Source organism: Athene noctua, chromosome 14 (genome assembly GCF_965140245.1).
Source record: "Athene noctua chromosome 14, bAthNoc1.hap1.1, whole genome shotgun sequence".
Classification (NCBI taxonomy): Eukaryota; Metazoa; Chordata; class Aves; order Strigiformes; family Strigidae; genus Athene; species Athene noctua.
Genome location: NC_134050.1, coordinates 467,122 through 479,393, shown reverse-complemented (window position 1 = coordinate 479,393; position 12,272 = coordinate 467,122).

The following is a 12,272-nucleotide window of genomic DNA, read 5'->3' as shown; positions in this document are numbered from 1 at the left end:
CATTGATGTCATGGCAAGTTTAGCAAGCAACTATGAAATAAACACAGCTTTTAATGAGTCGAGATTGCCATCATGCTTACCTGAGTTACTCCTGAGAAGACAGAGTCTTTCTTAAACTGAGATATTTGATTTCATATGTGGAGTCTGTTACTCCTAGGAAGTTCTCAAAACCCAGTCTTGGAACAAAAGGTAAAAGCTGTGTTTTAAAGGCAGACTCTCCAACATAATTTGTTTATACCTTGATCTCTGTGCAGACCCTACAGACCAGGAGATCTGCTAGTGGCAGCTGAATTATAATTCCGGATTGCTAGTTATATCTAGCCAAAGTACTGTTCTGTTTATCCTTTTCACAGTGGTCTAATCTGTGATCTAATCTTATCTAATTGCAGCTTCTCAAGAATATTGCTTATTGTCAACATCCAGTAGGAAATTACATTTTGTCCTGTCCCAGGTTGCACCATATAATTCAAGATTCTTCCTTTCCATTTGTGTTAAAAGTCTCAATTAATTATCCAAAATCTATACTAGGTACAACATCCCTGTTTAATGACTGACAGATGAAACTGCTTTGAATTTAACACCTGGGAAGAGTGTTCCGTGCAAATGCTTTCTCAATAAGGACAAAATACCATGTAGATCAAGAAACAAGTGTCACACTTGACTGCACTGCGATTTACCAGGTTACACTGACTGTGGCCCATCTTCATTAGTAGTATTAGTGAGTTAAAAATTCTATTCACATCAAGACCTCCTGTAAATTAAAAACGATAACTTAATAAAATTGTATATAATTAAGAATTGAGCTCAATACAGTAAGCTGCGGTACAGGTAAAATCACTGTCATGTTTAAATACTTAAAAGTGTTCAGGTTTTATATATGTTACATTGGTTTTGTGCCATCACAATAGTTAGAACTTTGATTTTTATTTCTGCTGTGCTCAGATTATCCCTGGCAAATATTTTAATGCAGTAGTTGAAGAAAATGCTTAATGTTAACATTTTAAAATCAAAAATACTTACATTGTATAGTATAAGGCGTTCAAATGTTTGTAATGTTTTGAGCAGGCAAATGATTTAGGATTGGAATTTTGAAAAAAGAAATTGAGAGCTAGTGATGCATTTACCATTGAATTTTGATGAAGTTGGACAGCCTGTTCCTCTGACATGCTTGTAAGATTTTTTTCTTTATTAATTTTAAATTTTAAAAGGGCTTTTATTTAAAAGATCCAGTTTGCTCCTAGTGCCTCCTGTATTACAGTGTCAGTAATTCACGTATTTGAATCAAAGTGAAATATAATTAAGTTCAAAAATCTCTTCTGCTTTTCTTACTTAAAACAACTAGTTTTCTTCCTCTTTAGAACTGTTTTCTGATTAAAAAAAAAAAAAAGTCAAAATTAACTTGGCTTCTTTCACTTCAGGCTCCTGACTCAAGGATTGCAGTAAGTCTCCTTTTCTGGTACGAGTATGTAGCAATGTCTGAAAACCTGGAAAATATCCCATCAAGTGATAATGAATCCAAGCCAGGAATAAATTGAAGAGTTAGTTATGGTATGTAGAACCATGTTATTGACCACTCTGTGTGTTATGTACGTTAGCAGTGTCAGGACAGGCTATAGGTCTTAGTACAATCTCAAAGTATCATGTGTTGCTACAGCAATCAGACATCCGTAAAATATCTAATTCCTGCAGAAATAGTCCTCTGAGACTTTGTCTCTCTAGTGACACAAATTTCTGTAGAGAAAATAATTTTCAAGATAAACTCATTTGTACCAATTATTATTTCAGTTGATAAAACCACACAGCTGACCACACAGTGGCATAGGTGACAAGCTTCTCAGCCTAGTAATAAAAAACAAACATTTAGCTATTTCCTATGATAATGAATGTGTTTTAGTTCAAAGAATTGCAAACAGATTTTTGTCATGCGAGCAGATTTTCCATTTTTGATATCAAAACTAAATACTGCTGTCAATAAGGTCATGTATACTCTAGCAACTTGCTATAGACTGCCACAAAATTTTTTAGCTGTTGTCAGAAAGGCCTCAGTTTAAAAATATTTGTCCCCTGTCCTAGGTCACTGCATGCATGTCACCTTATGATAATCAAATATTTCCTGAAAATACAGTTCTGTGCAACTTTCCCACTTTTTCTTCTCTTCACCATTTCACAGTGAAACATTCTATGTATTTAAATTGTTTTAAATTAAATTCATATAATACTTGAGATAAGGACAGCTTTCCTTATTTGATGATGGTATCTCATGACAACTTGATAACTTTATTTGAAAAATTAGTACGTATAACCAAAACAGAGATCCTTCAGTGTATTTTGGGATTCCAGCCCACTGACTTCTATTAATTTTCATTATCAGTCTGAGTTACATGAAAGCGTAGCAAAGCCTTCAGTGACACTTGAAATTACAAGTGACTGTATTACAGCTCTCATCGGCGTGTATTAGAAGTTAGGATTTTAGATGAACGTTTGTATCTGTTTTTTTCTCACCAAGCCAGAAGAGACAGACATTAAAAAGGCTACAGACATCAAAAAGTAGAGAAATGCAGGGGAAGAGCAAGCCCTGGCCAGAAGTTAGTGCCTCACATAGCCATGACTTGATGCCAGTGTAAAATAGCACGTGTAAGCAGCTTAGTGCATATCCATCTATTGGACAGATGATAAAGAAATAGAAAGGAAAAAGGCAGTTATCTATGACAGAGTGGAGTGTAGGAAAGCTCGTACTGCAGATGGGAAGAGTTGCAGTAAGTAGGCCACAAAACTGGATGCCATACACCCACATCTCCAGCAGCAAAGGAAGACTTAAAACCTCCTTTGCTTTCCTCTGAGCAGTTGCATTACCTGTTCACCAAAATCTCCCTCTATACTTGTCTCACCCCCTCTTTTGTGATTTTGACCTTTACTTTTCAGATCATGTCTAAATTGAGACATTTTTGAGAAGCAGAGATTATCCATGTTAACTTATTCCCTCGAGGTGCCTAGAATACTTGCAGGTGCTGTGATATAATTAAAGCCAAAAGGGAGAGTCTTTGTTTTTCAAAGTGCTCTGAAACTAGTGGCTAATTCAAGCTGTACATCTGTATTTTGGGGGGTAGGGCAACAGGGCTGGTGATGGAGTTTGGTCTATCATAAGGGATAAGGGGCCAGTATGTAAAACTGGATTTGAGCCGGGATTTCAAACACTTTCAGCATCTGACGTGTGATTATCACTCTCTGGAATTAGATTTAACAGCACTGAAAGAAAGAGGTTAACGTGAAGCCAACATCAAGTATGCTGAACTCTGGTCATTGAAAATACCATTGCTAATATTAGTGTATTTCCAGTAGAACATCACAGCTTTGTTTATCAAACACAGACTTAGCCAAATTATTATCAGCTGCTGGAGATGGGTACAAAGGATGCACTGTCAAGTCTCTAATTCCCAAATATGGGCCATTCTTTCCAGGATGTAACTTACTTGTCTGTTATATGAATATTCTCAAATATGGAATGATTAATAATACAGAATTTCATCTATATGACAGAATATGGATGCCTTTGCTTAGTGTTTGTTGCTTTAACCAAAACCATTGGTTTATAAATTTTCTTGTGCTTTCTTCAGTGTAGCTGAGCATGTGCTACTGTCAGAGACAGAACAGAAGGCAAAATGGACCAGTGAGCTGACCAAAAATTCCTAATACAATGCTGTGTCCTATTACTAGGGTAATTACTGCTAATATTATTTTGAGCTATTATGTAATTAATATTATTTCCTGTAAGAATGAGAGAATTCCTAGCAGTCTGAAACACAAACAAAGCACCTAAAACAAAGTCTCCTTTGATGCATATATTGACTGTTTTTCACCTGAAACCCTGCAGCAAACCCACCTGTTCCATTTTATCTGCACAGGGAAGAAGCAAAACATAGAAGTGATATACCAGTGGAAGCAGACCCAAATATCACTCATCAGTGCTAAGAAATACTTGTGGAAAGTAATGCTACTTAAAACTGGTTTACCTTTCCTCCTCCTAAAGGAACTTGGTAGGTTAATTTTTCGGAGACTGCTTATACATGGTTAAAACAAACCTGAGCTTTTGCAGTGTGAAGTAAAGCTGCTCCTTTTAAAGACACAAGCACAGTGGCACTGTGCACTAGACACTGTAAGAAGATAGTCATACAGCCCTTGAAAAAGATGACCATTAAAACACTATGCAGGATTTCTTGCAAAATCAGAAGGGATCATTAGCAAGGCTTGAAGAGAATGGGAGAGAGAAACCTGTAGTCCTTTTTTGAGACTAAACAGAGATAGTAGTTATAAAGGCAGATGTGTGCTTAGGAAACAAACCTTCATATTGGCCAACATCTGAATTATTAACTGCTGAATTAAAAATAAAAAAGCTAACATGGTACAAAATACTTTTTTATTAAATTACGGGTGTTATCCTCAGTTTCTATATGCAACACAAAATGGTGGGCTTTTATGAGAGGGCATGTAAAATACAATACATGCATAATGGAAGTGTAAAGTAGATCCCAAAACTGTTAGCCCTTGCCTTGTTACACAAAGTAGCATTAAATGAGGAGGAGTGGGACAGAGGAGCAGCCTGACCTAGAGTTGGCAGGACAGCAGCCAGGCAAATGAAGAAAAGAGGAAATTATTTTTAACAGACAAAACTTGAGAAAGGCTGCTATGTTGCTTGCTATTGCACAAGCTAGCAGAGAGCTGAGAAGAACGAAAGCCTAAATATGTCATGCCCAGGGTGGCCAGAAATTGCAGACTGCATTTTTATCTAGGGTTCATGTGGCTGAATTATCTTGCAGGAGGGTGGCAACCTTTTCTTCTGATGTAAAAGACGGAGGACAAATTCAGAGGTAGAAAAACATGTATGATTTGCATTAATTTTACCTGTTTAGTAGATGTTATTTCAATTAATACTTTGTTACTCCGAAAGGGAAGAGAGAATTGCCACAGGACAATTATTAAAGCCCTTGCCAGAAACACACTCCGGATGGATAAAACGACAGCTTGTGCACCAGAGGAGTTGCCCTGGGATGGTGGCCTAGAAGCCCTGAACATGTGCACCACAGTGCAGAGTGTCTGCAGCTGTGCCAGCGGCTCTGCTCGGCCGAGCGCGGGGGCTGGGGCCTGGCAGCAGGGGGAGGGGGCTGCTAGTCTCCACAAAGGCAGGTCTTAAATCCGTACAAGAGAATGAACACAATGAAGAGAAACATGCCCAATGCATCCTGGAAGCCACTTCGCGTGCCAGGCGGGGCTCACCGCTACCTGTCGTGGTGGCGCTCTCGGGAGGGAAAGGGGCCGCGGTGGGCCCGCGGGCCCCGAGGAGCGGCACCTGGGCCTGGCTGGCCCGGGCCGGGGCCGAGGCGGGATGGGAGCGGGGAGCAGGCCCAGGGCTCTGCCTTTGTCCCGCCCGGGCAGGTGAAAGGGGATGAGCTCTGGCGAGAGCAGTCTTCGGTGCCCGCAGAAAAGGTCAGCCTGTGGGGCAGAGCTCAGTTGCCAGGAGAGCTAGGGAAGTGGGGGTGATAGGAAGCTGGGCCCCAGGCTCTCCTCGGCGAGCTGTGAGGGTGAAAACCTCTTCGAGAGCTTTGGGGACTGTGACCCTGGAGGTCTGGCCCAGTAACTCAGCAGCCACAGGGCCCTGAGTGGTGGTAAGGGCCGGTGAGGGGGGAGCAGCAGGAGTCTGTGTCAGTGAGGAGCTGAGGCTGGGCAGGGGAGGGCCGCCTGCATCACAGCAAGGGCTCCTGCTTGCAGGAGTCCCCCAGGTGCAGCAGGATTCCTCTGCACCTCGACTGAGGAGGGAGCAGAAGCTGCCATGTTGCCAGTGTGTGGGGCCTAACCCAGTGCTCGACACATGATTTTGCCCGAGGGGGCTCCAAAAGGTAGGTAGGGGGTGTACTGACTTCGAAGGGCAGTGTTGGAAGTTTTGATATGATGGTGTAATTCCAAGAATTATTGTCCTCTAGAGACTGCTCAAGTATGAAGGGCTTTTGAATATTAATACTTCAGTATGCAGCAGTCTTCTAGCATGGTGTTTTGGGAACATTGGTGTTGCTGTGCTTAAGGGTATGTTCTGTTCTAGATGGTTTGTCTGCAGCCTGCATTGGGAAGATATTAAAGGACCTACTACCTGAAATGAAGGAATTCCCTGGTGATTTTTTGTGTGCCATTTAGCATGGCACCTTCAGCTTGCTTCCTAGGGTGCTCTGAAATACATGGTGTAAGACTCAAATGCTGTGATCCAGGTGACAGTCCTGAGAAGGGAAGTTTCTACTTACTGTTGAAGTAGTTGTTCTAAGACCAGCTGTGTGACTCAGTAGTTAGTGTTTGAGATGTGCTGCACTGATCTCAGTACATTTTACGCTTCTTTCGTTAAAGAAGCATGTGGATACTGCTTGAGCTGATCTCTACCAACTCTGAGGTAAATTCAAAGGTGTTTTCCCTTTCTTTAAGTGATAACACCTACAGCTTTGCAAAGTCCTCACAAAAACTGCTAATATGCTATAGAAATAGAAGCAAGCCAAAAGGTTGCTGCAGCTGTTGTTTACTGAATTATTACACATTTTGGTTCCATATGTGCCTCTGTGGAAGAGAAGTGCTTTAGAATAAGCAAGTAAAAATTACACAAGTTGGAGAAAATAAGTACAGCTAACCCACCTTCAGCATCTAATTTCTACATTACAACAGAGCTTTTCTGTATCCAATCCCAGCTCCCCAAAGGATTCAATGTGGATCAGAAATACCTCTGAGTCTAATCATGTCAGTGGAGTTCTTCCACAGAAGAATAAAATAGCAAATCTGCACATATGCTGAACGTGTTGAAGTTGTGTAGTATAAAAGAGTTTGGACATTGTGTTAATGTGATGGAGAATATTTTGATGTTGTAATTTGCTTTAAAAGCATGTGTAAGTAATTGCTGTGTGAGGCACTGAAGTCAGACTGACTGTTCACAGATGCAAGCGTTTACATCTCCCAACGAAGGACTCCTGATTCATTTTGCATTACAGTGTGTAGTAAAGCACTGATGGGTACTTAGCTTTTTCCTGTTGTTAAGCATGTCTTATGTTTTAATCTAAAAAGTTTTCATGCTTTTGTCATCTTAGGATTTTTTTTTTAATTCCTTTACCACTATGAACAGCAAGAAATCTGTGCTCAGAATGGATGTTCCTCTCTATTCTGATCAAAGGAGTATATTTGCATGCTTTGAGTTTTGTGCGTTGCATATGTCATTGAGGTGTATGACGTGCCAATTGAGGTGAAATCTTTTTACATGATGTTGCCCATCCAAACAGCTCATACTGGAAACCATATGACTTAGTATGTGGCTAACTGAAGAAATTTCCTGCAAGTTGGAGGTCTAGATGTGAATTCCATGTAAGTGGCTGGTTTGAGAGACATGGACTAGGATGATACCTGTAGATAGCCCTCTTCCTCTCTGCAATAGGATAAATACATCATCTTAACCTACTTTTTAAAGATCTCTCAGCTACTGTGTTTTAATGGTTGTAGCAATAACTTCAGATAAGCCTACAATCTTAAAGGAGATGGATCTTTCTTTGCTTTACTGCAGTGCTTTTGGATGTAGCTGACTCAGAAGGGATAAATTGCTCTGCTCTTAAGTGATACTGTAGACAACCAGACCATTTCTCTGTGATTACATTAATATAAACAGCATATATTGGATATTATAGTACTTAGTTTGACTTATAACTAACTTCCTGAATAGTATTGTCAACAGTAAAAATATTTGGAGTTCGTTTTCTTGGCATGTTGTTTGACAGGTCTGTTTCTTTGCTGTTGTAGGTAGCAAAATCCAGGAAAATGTGCAGCTGAACATCTGTTGTATGTGGGACCAGGAAAAGGGATATTTTTAGTTCCTTTGTTTTTTTACTCTTGTTTCTGAATTCTTTGGGGGGGGTGGGGGGGTGGGGAGGGTGGTGTGTGTTAAAATTATGGCCTGCTTAACTCTTTGGCAAAGCTCACCCTGAGTTCAGCAAAGCAGAGATTTTATCCCTCATGAAGGTTATCATATCTGTTAAATTGAGTTTCAGCCTTGGTCACATGGAAACCAATATTTTTGTTGTTATTAAAGCTGCTTTCCTTTTAGCAGCATACTTTGGACCATGTTTCTGTCCTCTCTGGATTTACCATCATAATTTCCAAAATACTGTGTTTTGGAAAAAGAACAAAAATAATACATGTTAATAACCATGGGATGAAGGGAAATTTCAGCTGGGTTTGAAAGTGACACAATAAATTGCTTTTAATTCTGAGGATTTATGATTTCACAAAAGAAATGATGAGATAGCATTTGTTACAAGTAGTAATCAAGAACAATATATGATGCAGGAATTAACTTCTCGCAGAGTCAGCTAGTTTGATTGTAGCTCTTCACTAATACAGCAACTGTAGAAACTAGCTTGTACTTCATGTGCAGTGTGTTCTGGTTATCTGTAAAATACATACAAAGCTTTTGTGTCAAGACATTCAGCAGTCTTGAGTGCACAGCTAAAGGAGTGACCCTGAGTTCTTGCCCAGGTGGGTTATATTTACTGTGTTAAATGGGACTCGATCCTTCAACCCTGAATGATGTAGCTCAAAATAAACTAGTGTAAAGTCATAATTTATAATATAGGCTACAGAATTTTTCTCCGTTCCCTCTGGAACTATTTATAAGTAAAACATATATTCCTAGATGTTGGGTCAATATTTGATGGTATGAGGTATATAAAATTCATTACTATGTATAATGAGCAATTGCCCCTGAGCAGCAGAGGCTTTGACCCAGGCCAGGCTGCCATGGGAGAGTGCAGGACTGTAGAACCCAGGGGCTGCAGGGATGCATGGGGCTCCTCTGAGGCTGGGCAGACAGTATCCTTGCCTGCCAGTGCTGGGCACTGGTGGAGAGTCCATGTCACTTAGTAAAGGAGGGGTGGATATAGGGGTGGTTAAAGTCTCCCACGAGTACCAGAGCCTATGAATGCAGGGCTTCTTCCAGTTGTCTGAAGGCCTCACCTATTTATGCATGATCATGTGGATTGTAGCAGACACCCACCGCAGCGTTGCCCATGTTGGTCTGTCCGCTAGTTCTGACCCATAGGCAGTCAGCGGGCTCATTGTAGGGCCCAAGGCAGCGCTTCCTGCACTCCTGCTGCTCTCTCACAGGAAGAGCAGCTCCCCCTCTTCATTTTCCTGTCCTGTCATCCCTAGAGAGCCTGCGTCCATCCATCGGGGCACTCCAGTTCTGTGAGCTATCCCACCATGTCCCCCTGATGCCAGTGAGATTGTAGCCCTGCAGCTGCCAGCACACATCTAATTCTTCCTCTGTGTTTCTCAAGCTGTATGTGAGTGCACAGGCAGTTCAAGGAGGCATCCAGGTGTGTTGATTTCCCAGAAAAAGTAGCTTAGTATGTTAGTATTGCTCTCAGTATCATTGAATATTTTAAGATGGACAGCTCTAGTATTAGAAAAGAGAGGTTGACTCAGCACATTGGGTATCGACCCATTCCTGAGGTGATATATAGGGCAGCTCCTTGGTTCTAGTACAGCCTCTTACAGTGAGCATAAGTATTTATAGCTAAAGATAAACTTAAGCAGGGCTATATTTGCTCTCCTGAAGTCCTGTGCTGTGAGATATCCACCTGGATAAGTAACACGACTCAGAAACGTTCCCTTGCATCGTGATTCAGTACAGGGCTGGACTTACTTGGTGGATCCCTCCCGTCAAGTTACAGACCAGCTGAGCAGTTTGAATCCAATAAATTCTTTAAAAGCACAGAGAAATTCAAATCTGTTGTTCTGGTTCAAGCCAAACTCTAGTGAAGCCATGTGATGTAACTTATGCTGGTTATGGCAAAGAAATTCAACATTCCAAATATTTTATGAAGCTAGTTAGAGTTTACATAGCCTGTCAAGCTTATGTAATGTGACGTATGTCCTGGTCTAGCTTAGCTGCCAGTGTGGTTTGCTAGTGACATTTTTGCTGTGGGGGCAAGACATGCAGTAATTCCAAACCCAGTTTTGCCCATATTTCTCTACCTCAGACCCTTCAGATGGAGATACTTCATATGCTGTCATCTCTGTGAAGGGTGATGCAGTAGCAAGGGTCCACAAGGTATATAAATGAGTTCAGGATGTACTGCATTGTCCTGTATACACACTAGATCTTCTAGTCTTTTGCACAGTAAAAACAAGGTATCAGAGACTATGTAGCGTATTTTTTCAGGTGTATCTCTCTGCACAGTTATCTTTTCCTATGCTGTATGTATATTTAAAATACAGAAGAGATCTCATAATTTACAAAGAAGGTGGCTGCCTCTTTGGGTTTGTGATTTTTTTTTTTTTTCTTTTTGAAGCCTTTTTTCCTCCTTAATACAAAACAGTTTCTAGATAGCAAATATGACCTTGTACACTGTAGGAGATGAGTGTTTGGATGAGGGGGTTTTGAGTGTCATTTTTACTTGTTTTCATTGATTTTTTTATTTTTTCCCCTTTAGAAATCTTGAGACACACTTTTGACCTAAAAATTCCCTTTGCTGTTAAAAATGTATCTGATATAGAGCATTTATGAAAGTGCTGTAATATTTGCTTTCCAACAAACTGTTCCTGTTTGGAAGATTAACTTCTTTATTTAAATACTGATGGAAGTTTTTGGTTTGCTACTCTGTTCTTGAGTGTAACAAACATTATTCAGTTGGAAAATCAAAACCAAAAAGGTTTGAGAGGTTAGTTTTATGAACGTCTTCCTAAATGAATCCTATGACTATACACTATGTTTCTTAATGCTTTTGAGAGTATTCCTAGGTATGACTTCAGATTGTTAGACAATGTCCTTCAGAAATTTTTGCAGAATATTAAAACACTCTTTTGTACTATTGAGTGGAATTCACTACATGTTGCTTGATAGAAACAAATACTCTTAATTTCTAACTTTATAAAAAAATAGGTTTTATGAGGACTCAAAACAATTCCTATTTAACTTTCTCAAGTTTCCCGGGTATCTTATTCCAGATGACAGCTATTTGTTTTTATGCCAAACTGTGAGGTATCTGTAAGATTGGGTTCCAAAATGTCAATGCCATTATAGAGTATACATCAGATTTGGGGCAGGGGGAAGGGAGGGAAGGAGTGACTGCAAGAACCTAGTTTGTTTTCAAAGCATTTCACATACTCGTGTGGCGTGGGACATACCTGAGGTCATGTTTCATTAGCCTTTGGTAGTAAATTGAGTTTCACTCTCACTGTTACTAAATTATGCTGATCTAACCTTGTCTAGACATGTTTGGTTTTTTCCCCCCTGGAAACTTACTCCATCCCCTGCACCCAAAGATTAAATGTATTGTTATACTGGGTATGGATATTTATGCTTCAGTGCTTCAACAGTGCCTTGTGAAATCTTCTACAGGGTGGTTTGTTTAGGAGCAGACCATCTGAACCTAATTCAGTTTTTGTTTTCAGTTTGTTCAGGAACTATTATTATAAACTCTTCCATGTGGAAATAGTCATTGACTTTTGCAGTGTTTTAACCTTGTCCTCTTTTTGCTTCTTTTAGTAATCATTTAATGAATAATGTTGCTTGCTGGGATGATTAGTTGTAGTTTCCTCTTTATTCAGTGGTTATCCACACTGACTCCCTTAGTGTTCATGACAGAGAAGGTCTTAGTTCACAGCCTCTACCTTCAGCCCAGCTTCCTCTCCCAGTTCTATGGGCAACTGGCACCTGCTCTGCCCAGAAGCAGAAAGGACAGTAGCACAGCCATGTTTCACTTCTTTTCTACTGCTTTTGACAGTGAGGCAACTGTTAAAGTCCAGTCACCCTCCATATGTTCCTAATTTTATTTATCTTTCTTATGGTAGCTGGCAAGAACAAGCAAAACCTTAAGATGTACCATCTTTCTTAAATAAATCTATCCATATTCCAGAAGAGGTTTCCAGAGTCATCCAGGAAGTTATGAAGCTGTTCCTGCACGATACTGGTGCTGCTGTTAAACCCTACTTTAACGTGACTGACTGCGCTTCCTCAAGTGTTACTTTTCTTTGAAGGCTACTAAGTGGAAAAAAGGGATGTCAGATTTATCACATTGGTGCAGGACTACCTAGGCATCAGAGGGAGAACTGTCTGAAGCCTTCAGATATTTATTGCTTTTGTCATGCACATCCTGATCGCCTGAGCCATTTGTGCAACCATCCTCAGCTGCACTACCTATTTGGGGATAATTTGTGTAGGAACCGTTAAGCCTGAAAAGGACTGATCTTGTAAGTAG